This window comes from Podarcis bocagei, assembly GCF_964188305.1.
Source record: "Podarcis bocagei genome assembly, chromosome: 14".
NCBI classification, from domain to species: Eukaryota; Metazoa; Chordata; class Lepidosauria; order Squamata; family Lacertidae; genus Podarcis; species Podarcis bocagei.
Window position 1 is genome coordinate 12921680 of NC_138139.1, and position 24951 is coordinate 12946630.

At 45.0% G+C, this 24951-nt stretch overlaps 1 protein-coding gene across 1 annotated transcript in view; it reads left to right on the plus strand.

The window, feature by feature from the left end:
• The first annotated feature begins 4600 nt into the window (after nt 1-4600).
• The window catches only part of SEMA6D (semaphorin 6D), a 430059-nt gene continuing 409708 nt past the window's right edge, over nt 4601-24951 (plus strand). Inside the window, exons 1-2 of the mRNA XM_081170001.1 lie at nt 4601-4844; nt 24756-24932. The gene's annotated coding sequence lies outside the window, so the exon portion shown is untranslated. The remainder of the gene's footprint in view (nt 4845-24755; nt 24933-24951) is intronic.

Sequence of the window (24951 nt, forward strand, 5' to 3'; positions counted from 1 at the left end):
GTTCAAGTTCCGAAAAACGTTTGAAAACCAGAACACTTACTTCCGGGTTTTTGGTGTTCGGAAGCCGAAATGTTCCAAAATGGTGTTTGGGAACCGAGGTTTGACTATAGCACTTTAGGTACCAAGTTGAGAATTTTTAATGACCTGGGTTCTAATCAACAGTAATTGCTGAGTTTTTAACTGCTTGCCTTTCTTCCAAGGAGCTCGAGGCAGCATACATAAGTTACCACCCATATTTTATCATTGTAACAACCTGATGGGGAAGGTTAGGCTGGGAGTTCATGACTGGCCCAATGACCTTTAGGACCAATGGGGGATTAGAATAGGGGCCAGCTCAGTAATAGCCTGATACAGAACACCAGAGTGTCACAACTAGTCTAGCCTTTCAGAAATTCAACAACTGTGGCTTTCCACCACTGTTGTCTCTCTCTCTCTCTCTCTCTCTCTCTCTCTCTCTCTCTCTCACACACACACACACACACACACACACACACACACACACACACACACCCAATATTCCCACATCTCAGACTGGTATTCTTTTATTATGCATTTTAATTGTGGTTGTTTATATGTGAATGACTATGTAACTGGTTTTTATACTTGTAAACTGCTTAGAAGGGTATTTTGGCAGCAAGTGGCATCTAAATAAATAAGGGCTGTGGTTCAGTGGTAGGACATCTGCCTTGGATGCAGAAGGCCCCAAGTTCAATCCTTGACATCTCCAGGCAGGGCTGGAATAGACTCCTGCCTGGAACCCTGGAGAGCCTCTGCCAGTTAGTGTGCTGAGGTAGAGGGACCAATGGTCTGATTCAGTATAAGCTGATTCCTTGTGTTCCTAAATAAAAATTGTAGTTATTCCTCAGGACCCACTGCACCTCTGGTGATTAAGACAGGGTGGGAGAGAATAATTTCAAGTGCTCTTGAAATACCATCTCTACTTTGCTGTGTTGGGATGCGGGTGGCGCTGTGGGTTAAACTACAGAGCCTAGGACTTGCCGATCAGAAGGTCGGCAGTTCGAATCCCCACGACGGGGTGAGCTCCCATTGCTCAATCCCTTCTCCTGCCGACCTAGCAGTTCGAAAGCATGTCGAAGTGCAAGTAGATAAATAGGTACAGCTCCGGCAGGAAGGTAAACGGCGTTTCCGTGCACTGCTCTGGTTTGCCAGAAGTGTCTTAGTCATGCTGGCCACATGACCCGGAAGCTGTAAGCCGGCTCCCTCGGCCAGTAAAGCGAGATGATCGCTGCAACCCCAGAGTCGGTCATGACTGGACCTAATGGTCAGGGGTCCCTTTACCTTTACCTTACTTTGCCGTGTTAGTTTTGAACATGTCTAAGAAACAGACTTTGGAACTTTGTGCTATGAATCTTACCCCTCTCCTTGGACTTTTGTGCTCTCCACAAACCTGGAAAATACAACACCCCTCCCCCCCCTTGCTTCCTCTGTCCACAAACGCTGCTTTCAATCCAGATCTTATCATCCACCGCTTCTGAACCCACATGTGGATTTTCTGGCACTGCATACTACAAAGCAGCTGTAACCCAGCAGCCTTGAGTCCCAATTGCCTTTGTACTTTGCAATAGAGTAATACATTTTACACACCGAAACACAGATCCAGCTGGAATCTGTCATTCTTCCCCACCCCACATTTGCCCATGAGAACAAGGAAGGGGGTGGGGAGAAAAGGGAAGCCTCCCAAGTTTGAACTGAACAGGAAGCTTAGCACAGCACAGAGCGAAGCGAGCAAAACAATTCATTTTTAAAGAGGAAAATCTCTGCTTGATACCTTTCCCCCACAGCTAAGGCAAACCACTTCTTTATTGATTGCTGAAGAGCATTTGCAGTGTCAGCTGGGATGGGAACTGGGGGAAAGGGGGTGGGGAGGGAGAGTTGCTTGGAGTCAAGAGGCTGTTGAATATCCAGAGATGGGGAGGAGGCAGTAAGTCAATGCACCCTCATTATGGATGGTGTCCCTAAGCCTCAGATGAATAAAAAAGCAGAGTGAATTGGATTGCATTACAGGGAGGGCAAAAGAGACACAGGAGGACTGGAAAAGACAAAGAAAGGGGAGGAGGCTCAGGGGAACCGCAAGGATTTGAAGAAGCAAACAAAAAACCCTCAACACACCCTAGTATATGAGGAGAGGAGGGCAAGGAAAGCAAACAATAGGTGAGATTAAACTCTGGGGGGGGCACAGGAAGGAGGAAGGAGCCTTCGTAGGGCATGTGGTGCTTCTCAGAAGAACATCTGGAGGACAAAGGCTTCTAGAAGATTAGAAAAGAAATTAAAGGTAAAGAGAGAACAAGGAGATAAAGGTTCCCCACGGATCTAAGGGGAAGATAGCGCAGTTCAATAGGAAATAGATGCCACTCTGATATGAAGACAAGGTAAGCCACACTATGGCATGCCAAGGCAGGCTGAATTTGCAGGCTCCTGAAGAGGAACCTGTGGGCTTCTCTGGGGGAGGGCTGTGGCTCAGTGGCAGAGCTTCTGCCTTGGATGCAGAAGGTCCCAGGTTCAATCCCTGCATCTCCAGTGGTCTGAAGACTTCTGATAACCATCATCATTAGACATATGGACTGCATCTATTAATCTAGACATTTAAATTAGGAATGATAGCATCTTCTTGTTATAACTAACCAGCTAGCAATGCCTTTATCTCTCCATCCATTTCTCTTTGTTATGTTTGCAAGTAAAAATTCTTAATGAAATAACGGGCAGCATTGAGCTCCATTTAGCTCAGACGCATCCATTTCTGTCGAGAATCTGAATACTTGTTTGTTGGCAAAACACAAGATGATTTAACAGCCTGGAAGGCCCATCTAGAACCCAGAAGTACGATCTTGAAAGAAGAGGGCAGCCCGTGGATTTTTCATCAGGCTCGATTTATACTTGTGATGTTCATGCAAAAATCCTTTTGTTTTGTATGAGTCAAGTTCTCTGAAGTCCACAGGTTTTAAGACGGCAATCTACTAGACACACCTTTTCTTTTCCATTTTTGGAGGGGGAGCCATTTAAACACCAAAGGGACTTACTTCTGAGTAGGCATGAGCAGCATTGCATTGTAAGCCCATGGATTTCCAAAGGCTTGATTGTCTCTTCTTCAGGGCTGGCCCAAGACATTTTAGCAACCTGAGGCAAACCACAAAATGGCATCCCCGCTCCCCGCAAGGGTGAAGATCTGAAGAGTGAAAATTGGCAACAAGGATGGAATAAATATCTACATTGGGACCCACAGTGAAGCCCCTGTGGATCCTGCTGCCTGAAGCAGTTGTCTCACCTTGCCTCATAGGTGGGCTGGTCCTCCTCTCCTTTTCTGCCTGTAGGGACCCCTAACTTTGCCCATGGCTGGGTCCCATCAGCCCCAGCCAACATAGCCAATGGCCAACAATGGTAGTAGACATAGGAACGAGTCATGGCTCACTGGCAAAACACCCACCTCGCAAGCATCAGCCTGGGAGGCACAAATTAAGTCAGTTCACTTTGAAGGGACTTGGCTCGGGGTTAGAGCTTCTGTTTTGCACACAGGAGCTCCCAGGTGAGAGAGATTCCTGCCTAGATGGATCCCTGGACAGCTCATGGTGCTGATGATGCCAAGGTTGCAGGTTCGATCCCCATATGGGACAGCTACATATTCCCGCATTGCAGGGGGTTGGACTAGATCCGTGGTTCTGAATGTGGGGCACACACCCCACGGAGGCGATTTGATTTTTAAAGGGAGCAATTTGGAAGCTTGTACTGGCCTTTTAGGCTTCCTTCACAGGAATAGGAGTTCACTTTTTGAATAATAAGAATGAGATGGGGGTAGGGGTGGGAAATCAGGATTTTAGAGATGCTTAGGTGGAGCATAATAGTGGCGCTGTGGGTTAAACCACAGAGCCTAGGACTTGCTGATCGGAAGGTCGGCGGTTCAAATCCTTGTGACAGGGTGAGCTCCCGTTGCTCAGTCCCTGCTCCTGCCAACCTAGCAGTTCGAAAGCACATCAAAGTGCAAGTAGATAAATAGGTACCGCTCCAGCGGGAAGGTAAACGGCGTTTCCGTGCACTGCTCTGGTTCGCCAGAGGCGGCTTTGTCATACTGGCCACATGACCCGGAAGCTGTAGGCCGGCTCCCTCGGCCAGTAAAGCAAGATGAGCGCCGCAACCCCAGAGTTGGCCACGACTGGACCTAATGGTCAGGGGTCCCTTTACCTTTACTAGGTGGAGTATGGCCAAAAAAAGGTTGGGGACCACTGGATTGGTGGTCCTCGAGATCCCTTCCAACCTTACAATTCTAGGGTTACCTTTTATGACCAATGCTCAGCATATTGCAGCATTCCGATGTCTGGAGGGCCACGCGTCCCCCACAGCTGTAGGAAGAGGACCTTAAATCGCCCCTCACTGCGTATGTTCGTGTGTGGGTGTCTCTCTCGCGCACGTTTCGCAGCCGGATCCGAATCGAGTCCACCGGCGTCCAGAGCTTGACGCGCGCCTAACTCGCGCAACCTTAGGAGCGCGCGGGCGGGCAGGCGAGGGAAAGCGCATGAGAGGTTGGGGTCTCCTGCCCGCGCACGCGCCCGCTCGCCTGCCTGCCTCCCTCCTCGTCGGGAGCCGCCAGGCAGCCGCGAATGGCTGTGGGAGGGCCGAGGAGGCGGGCTCGGCTGAAGTGAAACCGCGAGGGGAGTTTGGCGCGGGCGGAGAGCCTCTTCGCCGCCAGCGGAGACAGACCTCGCCGGGCGGTCGGGGAAAACGACCTAAAGACGCGGGGAGCGGAGCGAGAGCGAGGCCGGCTCCCCGTCGCGGCTGCCGCTGCTTCCCTTCCCTCGCTGCCGTCGGGGCTTCCAGGCGGACTTGGCCAGCCGGTGAGGCAGCGCTGTGGGTGTGGCCGGCGGCGGGTTGGCACCTGGGTCTATTCTTACGTGGGAATGCTCGCTAGAAGCGTTTGGACAGGGGCCGGCGGGGGGGGGGGGCGTCTTCTCTAAACGCGACGCAGCCGCCCTCTTCGAAGAGGGCCAAAGTGTTTTTACGCCGGACTCGGGCTGGGCGGCGTCTCCATATCCAGACGAGCTCGCCCGGGTCTACTCGGAAGTAAGTCCGATGGGACTAGCTCCCGCGTAAGCTTCGGTCCCATTTGCCGCAAAACTGAACGAGCCACGCGCGATTTTAATAAGATGAACCCCCCTCCCCCCAAAAAATCCCTCGGTTCTTTCCTCAGCGCGACCCCCCCTCGCCCCCGCCCCATTTCTTTTCTCCTTTGTGATTGTTTCACTCTCTCTTTTCGCAGCCGTGTTGTTCTTGCCCTTCCAAGAAGCTGTCGGGAGACGTTTTGTCTCCTTTCCAGACTTTACCAGCCATGATTTGTGCATCTTGCGTGGAGAGGGAGGGAGGGGGGGGGTCGCTGTGGCTTCTCAACCTTCCCTTCCTCTCCGCTGCATCTGGAAACTATAGGACGCTGCATATAGAACACGTTGCATAGTATATACCATAATAATATCTGCTAGTAATTGACTCATAGTGGGGAAACTTCCGGCTTATTTTTAAGTGGGGAGGGAAGAAAACGAAGTGTCTCTGCTTGTGGGGGGGCGAGGTGGGGTTTTTTGTTTTTATTTTTGTTTTTGCACATTTTATAGCATCTCTAATTACAAAAACCTCCACCCTCCTTAATGCTGCCTCCCATGTCTGTGCACTGTTTTCAGCCTGGCAGTTCCTTCTAATAAATCTTCTGTGCTTTCTTCCTCCTTTCTTGCAATTCTTTTAAGGATGTTTCCACTTTCCAATTACTCTCCCAGCTGGGTACTCGGCAGCTCTATGGTTGATAGGCTGAAGAATTCTTATTCTCTCTTCTTCCTGCACGCCACCCCCTCCTTCCCCACCTCCTCTGGTGGTTTTCACTTCTCACATTCCCCATCCCTTCGAAGAACCCTGGAGATGGGCTGTTAAAGGTCTCTTCCCTCCCCCCCCCCCGGCTGCCCCCATCCCCCCAAAGCTTAAAGGGAGAGAAGCTCATAGTTCAGACATAATCAATACTGCCTTTGCATCACATGTTCAACCATTCCAAATAGGGTGTGACTGAGAACACCCATTGGACAGTGTTCCCTTGCTGCTAACCCACAATTCTATTGCCTGTTACTTTGCTTTTGTATTCAGCCGAACATGGTATTGGACCAAAATATTGCAGAAATGATTACGCAACCCAGCATGTCTGCACAAAGTGACAGTGTCTGTGACTGCCACAGGACTTCCAATCCAACCAAATGGCCCTTCTGGGACATATATATTTTTTGAGTTTGACAGTTGTGGATGGAGTTGCTAAGCTCTCTGGTCTACTGAGGCGGAGAGTTCCTAAGCCAGCCTTTCTCCCTAGGGAGATGCAGTACATCAGAACATCTCTGTTGAAAGTCCCAGCTTGATTTCAAAGGGGAAATTTAGCTTGTGGGTGTGTGTGGCTGCAAGTGAGCTGTTAACTTTATACGGAGAATGGCGGTGGGAGGATAACACCGCTGGAGGTTGCCCTTAACATGGGAAATAAATACATTACAATTCACAGAGGGGTGATTTTGTTCATTTTTGTTGTAGCACCTTAAAGACCCAAGCGATTTATGTTGGCAGAAGCCTTTCTGTAGGGTTGGTGAAGTAGATTCTAGTCCATGAATGCTGATGCCATAATGAATGTGTTTAGTCTTTTGGGTGTTCGCCATACCTTTTGAAGTATTTCACAGGAGTTAAAGCTTCTTTTATTTTATTTTTTTCAAAGCTTGCATGTATGCACACTTTGATTCTTTTGTGGTGGCTGTTCTCTAACACCTCCCCTACTATCGCCCTTTACTGGTTATCTAAATCCTCTGATTTCTTAACCGTCCAAGCTGAGTACCGCTTAAAACTGGTTAGAAATCATATGCATTTGGGTGGTTTCCATTTTCACTGCCATTCTTACTTTAAAATCACAGCGTTTGGTTGACTTGCTATTGATCTTCTTTCGGTGTCTGTCTGGGCCCTGCATTCGTACTGCTTGAATGTAACAATAACACGGATTCTTTTTCAAGTGGATTTTGATTAGGAGAGAAACTGGGACATAAATGCATATGGCTATCCAGCCTGAATGACCTTTTGATTTCCGAATTTCCAGCTTTAAATGCAAAATGGACTTTTCTAGCTTTTAATTCTGTTTGTTGTCTCTCTCTCTCTTTTTAAAATAGGAAAATTCAGTCAGCAAATTCTGTACATCTTTCGAGAATGTGGTGTAGCTGCAGCTGATCAAAATGTTTAGACTTGTCAACTAACAGTGCTTAGTACTTGTGTTATAAACTACATTTTAAAGAAAGTATTTGTTTTACTTAAATCCAGTCATTGCAGACATATTTATGTATATGTTAGGTTGCTACAATCCTTTTCCCTTGGAGAAATTCCCATTGAACTCAGTAGATATTATTCCACACACACCCCAGTTGATTCCACTGCAAAAACTGCAGCTCAGTGCATACTGATAAGGATATCATAACAACGGGACTCAGTGAGTTGTACTTCTGTGTAGATGAGTTTAGGATTGCATTGCACAGAAAGACATGTAGAGGCTTATAAAATGATGCGTCTCCAGTGTGGTGTAGTGGTTAAGAGCGGTAGTCTCGTAATCTGGGGAACCGGGTTCGCGTCTCCGCTCCTCCACATGCAGCTGCTGGGTGACCTTGGACCAGTCACACTTCTTGAAGTCTCTCAGCCCCACTCACCTCACAGAGTGTTTGTTGTGGGGGAGGAAGGGAAAGGAGAATGTTAGCCGCTTTGAGACTCCTGAAGGGGAGTGAAAGGCGGGATATCAAATCCAAACTCCTCTTCTTCTTCTTCTTCTTCTTCTTCTTCTTCTTCTTCTTCTTCTTGGGAAAAGTGGATAGAGAGACATTCCGCCCCTCTCTCCTGATACTAGAATGCTGAGTGGTTGTCCAAATTGATTGGCAGTAGATCTGGGCAGGTGAAAGTCATTTGTAATGGGTTTATAGATGATGTGATGGCAGCTAGCTTAGGCAGCTGTAAAAGGTGGTTGGCCCAACTTATGAAAGAGGCTAGGGAGTGAGCACCACTGAATGAATGCATTGGACAGGTCAGTGGCAGTAACTTCCATTGGGATAGTCTGTGAAAACTTACACCCAGGTTGAATGCTTTCGACTTGTCTTGTGAAAATGAAGAAATTCTGTACATCAGTTAGACTGAACTGGAAGAAATTTGGCCCTAGGAGTTTTCATAAGAGAGATGTTTCCAGATGAAGAACTGTGAGAGGAGAGAGACTTTGCTGGCCATCAGGCAGTGGATTTTCCCACCTGTTTTGCCCCACCCTCCAGCCCTAGGAGTCTTTCCCAGACCATGACTCTGAGAACAGCAGAAACAGTTGTGAAAAGAGAAGCAGAGTTCAGGGATATTTTTTAAAAAATGATTTTATAAATTTTGTGTCCCTGTTTCTCAATTTGATCCTTTTAGATGGTTTTCCATGCTTTGTGGTATTTTATGCATTGCGACTGGTTGCTATTTTTATTGATTATAGTTTAGCAATTGTTTTTTGTAATTGTATACTGTTTATAGTTTGCTGATATTTTATTTTACTGTTTACTATTCTAATGGATTGCTGAATATCGCTTTCTTTGATACAAGTTGTTTATTTAAAAGTTAAATTTTTATTAAGATTTACTGTATTGGATCAGATTGTTATCAGGTGTGTGATCTTTGCTGTCTTTTTTGTTGTTTCTTCAGCTTGTAAACTGCCTTGTGTATAGTAATATAGAAAGGCGGGATACAAATTAAAAGTGAAATGAAATGAAAATATAGTTTGCTGTTGCGCAGCAGCAGACTAACAAAAGTCGAGCACACTGTGACTCTAACCTCATCTGCCCTTTCCATTTCAAGCAATCTTATACCACTTTAAACAGCCATGGCTCCTCCTTGACACCTGACAAAGAATTCTGGGAACTGTAGGTTGTTAGCGGTGCCAAGAGTTATTTGGAGACCCCCATTCCCCTGGCAGAGTTACAGTTCCCAAAGTGTTTTAACAACCAATCCTTCTTTTTAAGGAGCTCCAGGAATAGTAGCTCTGTGAAGCTAATAGGGGTATCCCAACAACTCTCAGGGATGCAGGTGGTGCTGTGGGTTAAACCACAGAGCCTAGGACTTGCTGATCAGAAGGTCGGCGGTTCGAATCCCCATGACGGGGTGAGCTCCCATTGCTCGGTCCCTGCTCCTGCCAACCCAGCAGTTCGAAAGCACCTCAAAGTGCAAGTAGATAAATAGGTACCACTCCGGCGGGAAGGTAAATGGCGTTTCCGTGTGCTGCTCTGGTTCTCCAGAAGCGGCTTAGTCATGCTGGCCACATGACTCGGAAGCTGTCTGCGGACAAACACCGGCTCCCTCGGCCTATAGAGCAAGATGAGCGCACAACCCCAGAGTCGGTCACGATGGTCAGGGGTCCTTTTAACAACTCTCAGCACCTTAAATAATGACAGCTCCCAGGATTCTTTGGGGAAAGCCAGGAATGTTTGAACTGGCATGGTGCTGCTTTTAAGTGTATAGTACAGAAGCAGCTTTAATTGCACAGGATCACATCTTTATCAACTTTATCAAGGTTCTTCAGAGGCTATCTGGAACCTCTGTTCCAGAACCTTTCCGAGTCCAGTGGCTGCACTCTTTCCTGGGCAAGCTTTTGTAGCCACTTCCCAGTAGAGAGCAGAGCCAGAGGCCAAAGGAGGTGGAGTGATAAATATAAACATTGTGTTCATACCGTAGAATTGTTTCTAAGCATCCTCACATGTCCTGCTCCATCTGCCATCCAGGCAAGCAAGAGTTGTGATCAGAATTCAAGGATACTTTCTAACTTGGCAAACCCACCCCCCAACCATTTCACAAGCACATGAATCAAGGCGGGTGAGGGGCATGGCCTCTGGAAGGAGGATTTGGCTGGGGGCGGAATGTGTCCTGGAGAGAGTTTCTAAGGCCAGATAAAGAGGCATGAAGGACAGAGCATTTGGGAAGGAGCTGAATTGGTGTCCCCATGTCCCTTGCAACCTTTGCAAGGACATCTCCTTGATCCTTAAAAAGAAGGATTGGTTGTTAAAATACTTTGGGAACTGTAACTCTGTGAGGGGAATGGGGTTCTCCGAATAACTCTTGGCACCGTTAACAACCTACAGTTCCCAGAATTTTTTGTCAGGTGGTATATAAGTGGTATAAGACTTGAAATGGAAAGTGCAGATGAGGTCAGAGTCACAGTGTGCTCGACTTCTGTTAGTCTGCTGCAGCAAAACAGCAAACAATATTTTCAGTGCCTCTCCCCACATCCTTTCAACCAGCCACCCAAAGAATTGGAGCAGCAGCCAAGGGAGTGAGCAGGCGGGCTCCTAGACACTCCAAGCCAAGGTGGAGAAGCACAATTCCCCCCCCCCCCCCCGCTGGTCTGCATTGTTGGCGGAAGTCAACCTGGCCAACTCCTATGCCCCTGATGAAGGGCTATGCTTGACAACTAGGTCTGAGGCCCCTGGCACTTGCACATATGCATTGTGCCCCTGTATGGTATGCCAGTTGTGTGCTCCGAGGGGTGAAAGAGAGGGATGTGAAAGAGATTTTGCCTTAAGGGCTCTGTTTGTGGGGTCCCTGAAGGTATCTAGCTAGCCACTCTGGAATACAATATGCTGGTCTGATCCAGTAGGTCTCTACTTTCATGTTCTATCAAGGCACTTGTTGGATATATATATAATACCTGCTTTGCTTTAGAAGCATTGCAGAATTGAATGTTCTCACACCATCTATAGCTGTGCACTTCAGGGTTCTGAAGCACTTTTGTTATCGTTTTTGCCCTGCAATTTCAGCCAATGTTGTTCCCTTCAGATATCAGGATGGGGGACAGTGTCTGAACCTGAGAGAATAGTGACTGGCATGAGGGCCACCTAGTGATTTCGTGGCTGAAGAGAGATTTGAACTCGGCTCCCAGATCTTACCATGATATCCTATGCATGTTTCCTCAGAAATAAGCTGCTCTGTGTCTAGAACGTGTGTTTAGGATTTCTGCCTTAACTCTGACAGTGTTCTCATGTTGAGAGCAGGAAAAGTGCCTTTGCTGAAACAGTTACTGGATTTGTGCTTCTGTTTGAAGAAAGGAACCATTGTTGACTTTCATTATCTAGCAGCCATGGCGAGATTGACAGGTTACAAATTGCCAATCCATAAAGGATTTGGGCAGGAGATAGTTTTATTACTTATTAAATTATATACGCAAAAGTGTTCATTTTTTTGGCCATTATGTTGTCTGCTCCCAATTGAAATCACTGAGATAATTAGCAGATCCCAGGCAATCACATGTTCTGCTATTCATATGGTCAATTGACACTTAAAAACAAACAAACCATTGCACAATTCAAGCAGGTAAGCCTGTGAATAATCTCTTCTTCCTGCTTTCCCTGGGACATATTATGAAACACAGCCTGCTTTTGTGGATAGCAAGGAAGTTGTCGATTTCACCCTGGGCCAATGTGATATAGTAGTTAGTCTGTTGGATTGGGATCTGGGAGGCCGTGTGATTCAAACCCTGCTCAGCCATGAAGCTCACTGGGAAATCATGAGGCATTCATAGTCTCACAGCCTAACCTAATTTGTTGGGTTCTTGTGAGGATGGAAAGTGGAGAACAATGTATGCCTCCATAAGTACCTCACTATATTTCTTTATTGTTACATTTTATTGTAATAATAATAATAAAACCACTCCTTGTTCCCCCACCCAACCATTTTATCCTTGCATCAACCTGCAAGGTGGGCAAGGCTAAGAAAGTGCATCAGGGTTCAAAATGCTTCACAGTGTAGACCTATATATGTCTATTTTGAAGTAAGCCATTGGGTCCATTGAGGCTTTGTTGTTGTTATTTAGTCGTTTAGTCGTGTCTGACTCTTCGTGACCCCATGGACCAGAGCACGCCAGGCACTCCTGTCTTCCACTGCCTCCCGCAGTTTGGTCAGACTCATGTTTGTAGCTTCGAGAACACCGTCCAACCATCTCGTCCTCTGTCATCCCCTTCTCCTTGTGCCCTCCATCTTTCTCAACATCAGGGTCTTTTCCAGGGAGCCTTCTCTTCTTGTGAGGTGGCCATTGAGGCTTACTCCCAGGTAAATAGGATGGCAGCTGCGCTGCATTTCAATTCTCAGTAGAGCTTGTTGGCTCCAATCCAACACTTGAACCACTACAGTCCGTGAGAATTTCCTAAGCTTCTTCTTTCTTGATGAATAGCCTGGTTCTCATACCTGGAACTAAAAATAAAGCCAATTCTGTCTCTTATATCTTAATAGCAGAGGCTGGAATCCCTGGTCAAACTTTACTTGGATGTAAACCCCATTGAGGCTGTTTACTTATTATTCTTTATGTCCCACTTTTGCTCCAAGAAGTTCAAGGATGCTTCTCCCCATTGCCATTTTATCCTCACAGCAACCCTGTAAGGGAGATTAGTATGAAGGACTGTGACTGGCCCAATGTAAGCTGGTCAGCTTGCATACTTGTATGGTATCAGAGCCATAACTGGAGAGACTGCTGTGTCCTTGGCAGCCCTTGGCATGAACTGTATCTCTGCCCCAACCCTGCCCCCCCAAAAAATCATTTTACCACAGTAGCCACATTGGAAACTAATACATTTTACATGACCTACAGTAAGTATTCGGAAGCATCCAGAGTAAGGGTGAGGCAGGGAGGAAGGGTGAAAAAAAATGCACAAATTGTGCGAAATGCACAAATGTCACAAATGTGCAAAAGGGACGGGAATCTTTTCTTGTGTTTGATCTTGCCGCGACGGTGGCAGCTCGGTGATGCACCCATGTACGTCACACACTCCATAGTCTCCAGCAGTCTGCCTTCATACCACCTTGCCATTTCTCCCACCGCTCAGCTCCCAGCTCTTGTCTAAACTCACGACCTTACACAGATCACTGGAGGCAGATTTCTGGGGTGATTTTTTTTTTTTGCAAAAAACAAAAACAAACGAACAAACCACCTCTGCCACTGTGTGTAGTGCTTTGCAGAGTCCTTGCCCTAAAGAGTTTACAACCTGAAATTCAGCACAAAGGAAATATTGGGAGGGATTAGATAGAGAAGCAATATATGCTTGTTTCTGTTCCTGCCTGGACTGATGGACTCACCCAGTGACTTTGGCCTCATCTGCACCATACATTTAAAGCACTGTTGTATCACTTTTAATGCTTATGGTTTTGTCAGAAGTGTCCCGGGAACTATAATTGGTTAAGGGAGCTGAGAGTTTTTGGGAGACCCCTCACACAGCTACAGTTGCCTGCGCCCTTGACAAACTAGTTACCAGGATTCTTGGGAGAGAAACCATGACTGTTATATTACTGTTACAGATAGGTAGCCGTGTTGGTCTGCCATAGTCAAAATAAAAAAATTCCTTCCAGTAGCACCTTAAAGACCAACTAAGTTAGTTCTTGGTATGAGCTTTCGTGTGCATGCACACTTCTTCAGATACACTGAAACAGAAGTTGCCAGATCCTTCTATATAGTGAGAAGGTGGGGAGGGGTATTACTCAGAAGGGTGGTGGGAATAGGAGATTGGCAGATAGCTGAGATGAGCCTGTTGACGACTCTTAACGACTGCAATAGGTCTTACAGGAAAAGGCAAGGGTTGAGAAGGTGAGAAATGGCTTAGTCATGTATAATGAGATAAGAATCCAATGTCTTTGTTCATACCAGGTCTCTCCATGGTTTTAAGTTTGGTAATGAGTTGCAATTCAGCAGCTTCTCTTTCCAGTCTATTTCTGAAATTCCTTTGTAGTAAAACAGCTACTTTGAGATCTTGTATAGAATGTCCTGGGGGATTGAAGTGTTCTCCTACTGGTTTCTCTGTTTTGTGATTCTTGATGTCAGATTTATGTCCGTTTATTCTTTGGCGTAAGGTTTGGCCTGTTTGTCCAATATAGAGAGCTGAAGGACACTGTTGGCATTTGATGGCATACACAATGTTAGACGATGACAATGTTAGACGATGTTATATTACTGTTTGTGGAGGTGATCCGAGCCTATAGTAGATTGAAGGAACTAAGGCAGCGGTTCTCAACCTGTGGGTTCCCAGATGTTGTTGGACTACAACTCCCATCATCCCCGAGTTCTGGCCTTGCTAGCTAGGAGTGATGGGAGTTGTAGTTCAACAACATCTGGGAACCCACAGGTTGAGAAAGGCTGAACTAAGGGCTGGTGCTAACTTTTCATAGAAATGTTGGGTTTTGAGAAGGGGTATGAGGGAAGTAAGAGATGTAATGTCCCACAGGTGTTTTGGGAAGCAGCTGAAACACACTGGGCAAGAGACTTTTGGGTGACTGAGGATGATTCATTGATTATTTAATTTCTTTACTGCTTAGTATATTAAAAAAAATATCTCTGAGTGGGGTACAAAAAACTGAAGCAGCAGCAGCAGGCAACTTCAAAAAACTTCAAAAATACACAGTTGCCTAAAAAAATGTTTCATTGAGACAAAATTGCTAGGATATATAAATCAATATAAATTCATTTTCCTTCTGACACACCCTCCCTTTCAGCCTATGGGCAAAGCAATTTATTTATTTAAATTGAAATACTACCCTTCATCTGTAGATCTTAGGGTGGTTTGCAATATAATATTACAATATTAAAAACACACACAAAATACATAATAAAAATAAGTACAAAATCAATAATCCTTCACCCTCCCACAACACATTTAAAAGGGCATGGGATGCCAATCAGCCAAAGCTAGACCTGGTCTCCATTCTTATTTATATAAATACAGGGTTAAGTTGAAATTAATGGGTCTGTGTTATTCATGCGTATTAAGTTCAGTGGGTCTACTCTTGAGTAGGACTAGTATTGGATGCAACCCATGGTACTGGTTAATATAAGCAAACCAAACACAAAATCTCTCCTCCTCTCTCCTCCCCAGACACTAGCAACCTTGAATCAGAGGTCAGAGTAATAAGAAAATGAATGTGAGCAAACCTTGCATTCATTTCCAGGCAGTTCGGGTCTGGAAGCTTTCTGTTGAGCATGCCGAGACTGTTGCACCAGGGCGTGGAGGAAGAGCTCTGGTGCCGATTAAATCTGCTTAAGAGCAGAGGGCATGTCACATACACAAAGAGAGGTCGGGATTAACTAAATGAGAAAGCTGACTGTTTCTTTTGACCTTGCAAAATCCAGCGAGGTGCTGATTTTCAAGGGCATCTGAGAAAAATTTAAGTGAGCCGGTTGCCAGGATTGCAAAGGTGGTAGAATTCTTTATGAAATAGATTGTTAAAGCAATTTATTTAATGCTTCGTTTTAACTTGCAGGTATTCTTAAAATAATCATCATCATCTGCTTTTATTTGTGTAAAACATAATCCTTCTGATCTAAAGGTCCCGCTGGGTAGCACTATACAGTGCGAACAATATCTGCATGCCTGGCAATAGGAGGATTGATGGAGAAATTTGATTCAGTACACATAAAAAGCCAAATCTGTCAAATTCATACTTCCCAAAACAATATGTGAAACAGAAGCACAGCTGTCCTTCAAAATTTGCACTTTATCTGAATTTTGCGATGCAGTTCTCCAATCACTGTTTACAGAGGTGCATAACTTAAGGGTAAAGGGTAAAGGGACCCCTGGCCATTAGGTCCAGCCGTGGCCGACTCTGGGGTTGTGGCGCTCATCTCGCTTTATTGGCCGAGGGAGCTGGCGTACAGCTTCCGGGTCATGTGGCCAGCATGACTAAGCCGCTTCTGGCAAACCAGAGTAGCACACAGAAACGCCGTTTACCTTCCCACTGGAGCGGTACCTATTTATCTACTTGCACCTTGACGTGCTTTCGAACTGCTAGGTTGGCAGGAGCAGGGACCGAGCAACAGGAGCTCACCCCGTCACGGGGATTCGAACCACTGACCTTCTGATCAGCAAGTCCTAGGCTCTGTGGTTTAACCCACAGCGCCACCTGCGTCCCCAACTTAAGGGTAGTCGTCCATAAAAATGAATATATTGGTGAAAAGGACACACAAAAGTCCATTATGTTATGGAACATCATTTGCAAAAGCATGTGCATCAGTCAAAGCTGTCTACAAAACATGACTATTAAGAGCAATTCGCACTGAAATGCTGGTGAATTTTCACGAGGACTTTTTAATGCAAATTGCTGCAAAATGTGGAAAACTGAATTTAAAATTGAAAAAAATAGAACCAAAATTGACAGATACTTCTGTCCCCAGGGTAATAATAATAATAATAATAATAATAATAATAATAATAATAATAATTTATTATTTATACCCTGCCCATCTGGCTGGGTTTCCCCAGCCACTCTGGGCGGCTTCCAAAAGAATATTAAAATACTATGATACATCAAACATTAAAAGCTTCCCTAAACAGGGCTGCCTTCAGACGTCTTCTAAAAGTCTGGTAGTTGTTGTTCGCTTTGACATCTGGTGGGAGGGCATTCCACAGGGAGGGCGCCACTACCGAGAAGGCCCTCTGCCTGGTTCCCTGGTAGAATAGCTTCTCCACAAGTGCAACAGCTTGTTGTTTTCAGCCTGTTCTTGTGGGCAAGATAATAATCTTTAAATTCCCATGTAGTAAGTAAATGGGATATTTTGTTGTTATTGTTGATTATTTAGATTTCTTTCCCACCTGTCATCATGATGGAAAACTAATCCTAACCCCAACCCAAAATCAATTACTGTCCAGTGAGTATGGTGGGCTCTAATATATAGTTTTTACAGGATTGGGTAAAGAGCTGTGTCTTCATCTTAGGGCAGAAACTGCACAGTGAAGGTGCCTTCTGTGGTGAAGGGGCTGCCACAAAGAATGTCCTCTCTTGGGCTGCCATGTCCTGAACTTCTAAAGGTGGTGACCAGAGGTCAATGAGGATAGGAACTGGAGCCCCAACACCATCGGGGAAACACCAGGTTAAAAAAGGCTGTCATATACAATCTTTTCAGATGTTTCCTTAAAACATTCTTAGAGCATGCACCTTGGGTCCTAGCTCAGTAGTAGACTGCATTATTTATATGATTGTTGTTGTTTAGTCGTTTAGATGTGTCCGACTCTTCGTGACCCCATGGACCAGAGCACGCCAGGCACTCCTGTCTTCCACTGCCTCCCGCAGTTTGGTCAAACTCATGCTGGTAGCTTCTTTACAGCATTGGACTTTCCTTTCGCTTCCAGGCATATCCACAACTGAGTGACCTTTTGGGTTTGGCCCAGCCGCTTCATCAGTTCTAAATCTACTTGTACTTGCCCTCCGCTCTTCCTCAGTAGCATGTTGGGCGCCTTCCGACCTGAGGGGCTCATCTTCCAGCGTCATAACTTTTATATACCTGTTGTCTTTGTCCATGGAGTTTTCTTGGCAGGGATACTGGAGTGGCTTGCCGGTTCCTGCTCCAGGTGGATCACGTTTGGTCAAAACTCTCCACTATGACCTGTCCATCTTGGGTGGCCCTGCACAACATAGCTCATAGCTTCTCTGAGTTATTCAAGCCCCTTCACCATGGCAAGGCAGTGATCCATAAAGGGGGATTTATATGATAGAATCCTAGAATTGGAGAGTTGGAAGGGACTGTGAGGGCCATCTAGTCCAACCCCTTGCAATGTATGAATCTTTTGCCCAACGTGAGGCTTGAACCCACAACCCTGAGATCAAGAGTCTTATGCTTTACCAACTGAGCTTAATCCCTGTCACTTATAGTTAAAGTATATTCAGCCTTTTGAAATAACAGTTCAATTATGCATTTGCAGCAAAAGAGCTTCCCTCCCATTTGCAATATGCTCTTGATGGAATTTGTTACTTGCTTATGCCATAGCCACAGATAACATACAATGCAATGATAGAGCAAGGCAAGACAGCTAATGGTTTGGTTCCACTTGCAACCATTTTGCTGGTTTTATAACTGTCACAGTTTTATCTGGTTTGGTTTTTTAAATTGTATCTTACGATGTTGTAACTTCGTGGGACCTTGCAATGAAATGCAAAATCAATCAATCAAACAAACAAACAAACGAATAGCAAATAAACACAGGGTTGCTATATTGTCGGGTTTTACCTTCCGGTGTCCATTTGCACCATGTTCAGGCCCAGATTCCCAGTGACCATTAAAGATAGAATGCTCGTCTTTAGTCCACGTAGAACCAGTGATATGCACCTATTCAGGATTACATACTGGGTCTTTTTTTCTGTCTGATCAGAAAGGCTTAGTGCAGGTTACAATATCAAACCAAATCCCCTGTCAAGGAGCAAAGCTTATACCATTGTTACAAATGAAATTGTAGTGGCCACCTGGGCTAAGGTGGTAGGATGCTTAAGATTACCAATGGCTGAGTGAGATCTCAACTAGGGACTCCTTTACTTCCAGCTTATTTTCTGAACCAATGAGAACACAGAAACACGGGGAGCTTTCTTCTACAGAGCCAAACTATTGGTCAGTTGTGCTCAGTGTTGTCAACACTGACTGGTGCTACCACTGAGCTATGATCCTTCCTCTATCAGTGCTACACTACCTCGCTTTGCTGATTAATCTTATTGCCCGGCTTTTCTGTTTCCTGGCTCTGTGCACCTTACTCCCTATGCCCCAGGGATGTGGGTCTTTTTAGTGTCCAAGAGGAGAGACAGAGAGTCAGAGGTGGCAGTAGAAGACCCAAACACCCACCTCCTGGCATCAAGCTGTTACAGCTTGCATCTCTCTCTCAGCTTTGGGATGCTTAAAAGGACCTGCAGTCTTGGGTGTGGAAGGGAGAATTTGTTATCTCATGGGGGGCATCAAAGGAGCCTCTGTGTTGCATTATTATTTTTATCTAAGCTGTGTTGGATGATTCTTCAGGATTGAGAGGTCAGCTGGACATTAGATAAATAAATACTGCTATTAATTCCAACTTGGAAATACATTTTATAAAAGCATTTTTTTTTTTTTAATAAAAAATTTTTATTGCTTTTTTCCAGGGTAAAAGAAAGGTATGTCATCCATAGCACATCAAAAGCAGTTTTACAGAAAAGAAAAGAAGTTATAAAAGAAGAAAAGGAAAAGATTCACTTTTTCACATCCATTTTCATGATCGATCAGACTTCCCCACGTCCCCCATCCCCTGTTTTCTTTACAAAAAAAATAAACAGCAAATTAATACCTTATTTCATATGTTTTTGTGTTTTCATTTAGTTATATGGTCCATATTTTATACATTTCAAGATCTTAACTTAATTTTCAACGTTTACCAAATTCAATACTGAAGCATGTTTTTCCAGAACATTTAGCAAATTCTCAACATTCATATAGCTTATAATATTTTTGTAAATAGTCCTTAAACATTTTATAAAAGCATTGGGGTTGTTGTGCAATGCTTGTATCTCCCATTTGCTCTTAATATCCTCCTCTCTATCCCCCTCCCCATTTTCTCTTAATATCTCAGAGATCATAATATTTTATTCTCTCTCCTCTTTATTTACTCTCCCTTTTAATGCCATCTTCTAGTGTGCCCTACATTATGATTCCTCCTTGGTGCATCACGCCAATTCTTGGACGTTCTGAATATATTATTCCTACTGATCGTTATTTCATTTTCAATCTAATCAATTCCAAATCCAATGTTCCATTTGCTCCCAGGTTCCCATAGCTAACTTGATCAATTCTTTCTTCTGTTGCTCAATCAATCATGCCTTGGGTCATCCTTCCAGTCCTTGAACAACATTAATTACATAGGAACCATATCCAATATAGCCAACCATTCCTCACTGCGACTTTCCCACCGTGCACAATTAAGGACAAGTTAATGGCGTGATGGGACTGAACAAAGGGTGCCATGGTGTGATGGTGACTTGAGTCGCATTGATGCTTTGGACAGCTTCATAGTTTTTTTTCAACATCTGGTGCTTATTTTATGATTGATTGGCCACATTCCCTTATGGACATCCTTGTGGGGTCTGCATGTCAGTGTGGGCAGAGGCAAAAGTGAGTGAAGAACTAATGCAAAACTTCCCTTTGCATGGCTGGAATGAAGCCTGCTGTGCAGTCGGAAAGACATCTCCCTCTATCTGGTCAAGCAAGAAGCAGCATCACAGTTCTGTGACATATTCCAGACAGGCTAAAGCGCTTAAAGAGGCGATGGAGCAGGGCTTGTGAGGGATATGCTCAGGGGAGAATCGCGAGGGCCAGGCGGCCCTAAAACCAGAGGTTCCACACCCCTGTGTCAGCAGATAATATCCCATAATGCCATGTTACCTTGGGCATGCCTTGTATGTATCTTTACTAGAAACGATAAACCAGAACAGACATTATTGCAACAGGCACAGTTGCTTTATAAACAACAATATGACTTTGCTTCATTTGAGGAAATGGGTGGAAACTAATTAATGCTGATACTATCTTGCTCGCTTTGGGGGATTAGCGAGAACAGCACAGTATACTATTATGATGAAAAATACTGTGGTACATAAAATGGTGTGAAATAAGTGTGAGTTACAGAAATGCAGGGGAATAAAATGGTGTGTTTTTAGAAATTACATAGGCCATGTAAACCACATTGTCTTGACTGTAAGCTTAAACAGTTCCCAATAGAGATACAGATAGATATTGTATATAGGTTGACCCTTGGGAGATCTGTAGGGAAACTGCAGCACACCAGGAACGGAGGAGGTATCACATGCAAATAGTTTGGGCCTGGTTAGAACTGTAGGTGAGCAAGAGGTCTGGCATGCAATAGTTACCTCTCTTGATGGAGGAGGAGCAAAAGGAAGCAGTTCCTTGATTTGTCCCTCTGATCTATGACAACATGGGCAAAGCCTGGTCCAAGACCCTGTGATGGTTTTGAGTGGTGGAATCTCTGAAAGTTAGGAAGAATCTGTTTCTGCTTCCTGCCATGCAGATCCAGCTGGCCTTCAGACTTCCTTTGCCAGAAAGGCCCAGAGTTATCCTACCTATATAGTGGTACCTTGGGTTAAGAACTTAATTCGTTCTGGAGGTCCGTTCTTAACCTGAAACTGTTCTTAACCTGAGGTACCACTTTAGCTAACGGGACCTCCCACTGCCGCCGTGCTGCCAGAGCAGGATTTCTGTTCTCATCCTGAAGCAAAGTTCTTAACCCGAGGTACTATTTCTGTGTTAGTGGAGTCTGTAACCTGAAGTGTCTGTAACCTGAAGCATCTGTCACCCGAGGTACCACTGTACTTGGTTCCATCTTGGGTTCCTTGAGGTGGGAAGATTCCTTTCAGGTGATTCTGGCTTGCGGTTCCTTGCAAGGATACTGCCTATTAAAAAAACATGTCTGAGAAGCAAGGAGATGTGGAAATTAAATAAGGGGGATTAGCTAGGCAGAAGGAAGAAATGTTTTCTGTCCACAAGGTTGGAGCTAGCTTGGAAAAGAATCACGCAGAGCTGTCTTCTGGAAAGAAGGATGGGCTGTGGAACAGCTTGAGTGGAAAAGATTGAGCTATTTCCATACCACCCTTCATCCAATGATCACAGAGTGGTTTACCATATAAAAACACAAAAATACATAACATAGTAACATAGTAACAAACAAAAGCAAAACCTCCTCCCAGGTACTGAGAGATCTCCATTTATAGCAGGCATGGCCAAACTTGGCCCTCCAACTGTTTTGGGACTACATTTCCCATCGTCCCTGACCACTGGTCCTGTTAGCTATGGATGATGGGAGTTGTAGTCCCAAACCAGCTGGAGGGCCAAGTTTGACCATGCCTGATTTATAGGAAAGAGGCTTCCTGGTGGGTATTAGCTCTAACACAGAAGGCAATCTCCTGAAGGTGACAGGGACATTTCATGGTAATTTAACCAAAGTACTGAGCTCCTGTCTTCCAGTCCCGGCTCCTGCCCACCTAGCAGTTCGAAAGCACCCTTAAGTGCAAGTAGATAAATAGGTACCGCTTTATAGCGGGAAGGTAAACAGTGTTTCCGTGCGCTGCGCTGGTGCTGGCTCGCCAGCTGCAGCTTCGTCACGCTGGCCATGTGACCCGGAAGTGTCTCCGGACGGCGCTGGTCCCCGGCCTCTTAAGTGAGATGGGTGCACAACCCTAGAGTCGGACACGACTGGCCCGTACAGGCAGGGGTACCTTTACCTTTACCCTTTTACTGAGTTTTTATAGTCATACCAATACATCCTTCATGCTGCGTAGTGGCAGAGTAGTCATGAAGGCTATCTGGCCAATAAGAACTCACAGCCAGGTGACTGAAGGGTGTTTCACAAAGAATAGTGGAGGCATTTCCCCAAAAATGTAAATTGAGACTTAGTCCAATCACTGGGAGAAGTGCTTTTTGAAGGGTGCCTTATTGCTACTGCCCAGCGTTAACGAATGTTAAGTAAAGCCATCTTCTTGTGTTCAATATGGCAGAGGTTCAAGGGAATGACTAATTCATTTTGCACTGAGGTGATCCACTATGCATATATGTTGTCGCAGGGAAATTTATCTGTGCAGCAGCTACTATGGAGAGGATATCTGGTACAAACCAATAGTGCTTCCTCCAAAGACATGATGCCTTCAAGGCTTGAGCTTTGCTTATTAGTGCCATGCTTATTGCTCAGAACAAAGCCAAAAAACATCACATGGATCCAGGGGATGTGCAGAATTCCAGCTGAACTGAGCTTCTCTGTAGCAATGGCTGGCTGGGGTCCTGGGCATGGCAGGGCTCCCAAGCTTGGCAAGGAGTAGAGGTGAGATGGCAGAAATGTCATCCTAATATCCCACCAGCCAGGCAGCACCGGTCCTAATGCTACTTAGTGTGAGATAAACATGAAATGGCAGTAAACTGCCAGTGGCTGATATTGCTATTAGCTGATTTAGTACAATTGCTAAGACTAAAATTATGTGTCAGAAAATCCCTGGTTTGAGTCTTCTCTCTGTGCATTCTCTTGGACTCCCTCCCATTTGTAGCACGATGCTAATAATAAGCAGTAATAATTGCTGATTTGGCATAATGGCTAAGATAGATCAATGCATTGGGAAATCCCTTCATTGAATCTTGTCTTTGCGCTTGCACTCAGCCTCCCTCCCATTGGTAGTATAGTGGTAATAGTAATAAATAATAAGAGCTGATTTAGCTAAGTGAATAATGTGTGTATCGGGAAATCCCTGGCTTTCATATTGTGTCAAAACGTCTTTTCTGTTGGTGTTAGTACTGGCCTGTCTTGTTTATGTTGCTTCTAGTGCTGAGCAGAAGTGTTTAGTCTCAGTGACTTTCACTAAAAAAAGGCAAAGGATGGGGGCGGGATACCCCAAAGATTGGATTGATCTTAGGAGAAGTTCTAATGGATGTATCCAAAGTAGTGCTAAGATGAAGTCACTTAGCAGTATACCGACGGCAAAACATTTCATGCTAGTGAAATGTTGTTGGTTAAGCAGGTTTCTGGCAACTTCATTGCACAAGAAATTGCACATTCAGTTGCACAGTGAATTTCTGCTTGCTGGTGCATTACATCCACCCATTGTACAATATTATAGCTCACCTGTCCATTAGTGCAAGAGCCCTTGTGCTAGTGAAGAAGGAACATTGGGTTACTTTTAAAGGTGGGTGACTAAGGTTCTCTCCCTCTCTCTCCCTCTTTCCCCCTCTCTTTTATCAGAAAAGCACCTTATCACTTCAAGCCCTAACTTGGCTGCTCTCAGCAGCTCTGGCTTCCCTGGGGTATTCTTGGCGGGGGAGGAGGGAGATGGTTGCCTTCATTGGCCAATGGGCACCAATCTGTCCCCACAATAATATCTCTGGGAATAATGCTGCTTCCTGAGTTAGTATCACTCTCACTGGTGCATTCTGCCCTGTAGCTCCTCTATCTGAAACACAGCATATGTAATCCATCTAGAGGAACTCCCGTGTCTCTAAATTCCATCTGCTTTGGCCAAAAGTTTAGAAAAGGTTACAGCCTTTCTTTTCTTCATTGTAGTGAATTCCTCACCCGTTATATTCCTCATTGTAGTGAATAAGGAGCATGGAGTTTCATTCTGTACAAAGTAGATATTGCAAGCTTGAAGTTAGGCCGCCCCTGCAGTAAAACGATGCCATTTCGTGCCTCTATGGATCTTGTCACATAATTCAAGCCGTGCTTTGCTAAAATGTCACGTCAGTGCCCTGAAAAATACAAGCAGAATTGAAAAAGATGAAAGCTGAGATGATTCTTGTGCCAGATAAAAAGGACACATACTTAAATCATATAGGGTTGAGTGTCCGTTCTCTGTCCCATTATTGTTACATGAGTACAGTGGTACCTCGGGTTAAGAACTTAATTCGTTCTGGAGGTCTGTTCTTAAGCTGAAACTGTTCTTAACCTGAGGCACCACTTTAGCTAATGGGGCCTCCCACTGCCACCGTGCCACCGCTGCGCGATTTCTGTTCTCATCCTGAAGCAGAGTTCTTAACCCGAGGTACTGTTTCTGGGTTAGCGGAGTCTGTAACCTGAAGCATCTGTAACCTGAAGTGTCTGTAACCCGAGGTACCACTGTATAGGAGTAAAGGAACACAGGAAGCTGTTTTAATATGAGCCAGATTATTGGTTTATCTAGCTCAGTGTCATCTGATGGACAGTGGCTTTCCAGGGTTTGGGGCAGGAGACTCAGTACTACCTGAAGATGCCAGGATTGAACCAGAGGTCTTCTGCTTGCAAGGCAGATGCTCTACCATTGACCTATGGTCCCTGCATTCTGCTTCGCTCGCCTTCTTGTTTAACTTGGAGAACTTAACATAATTTCAACACTGATGGGCGTATGCACAATTTACCTGCAGTTTTCATCTTTCATTCCCTCCCCCTTTCTCCTCACAGGCTACTGATGCATCCGTGTGCACCTAACAGACATTGAACAAAACAGCACAAAAAAAGGCACCTTGATGTGATCGCTGAAAACTGCGTGCACAGAACAGTCTGAACCAAGTTCAGCACTTGAGAACAGAAGAATGGCGGATAGCTAAAGGGCTGGTGTCACTCTGGAAACGAGATCAGGTAATTTTTTTAATATATA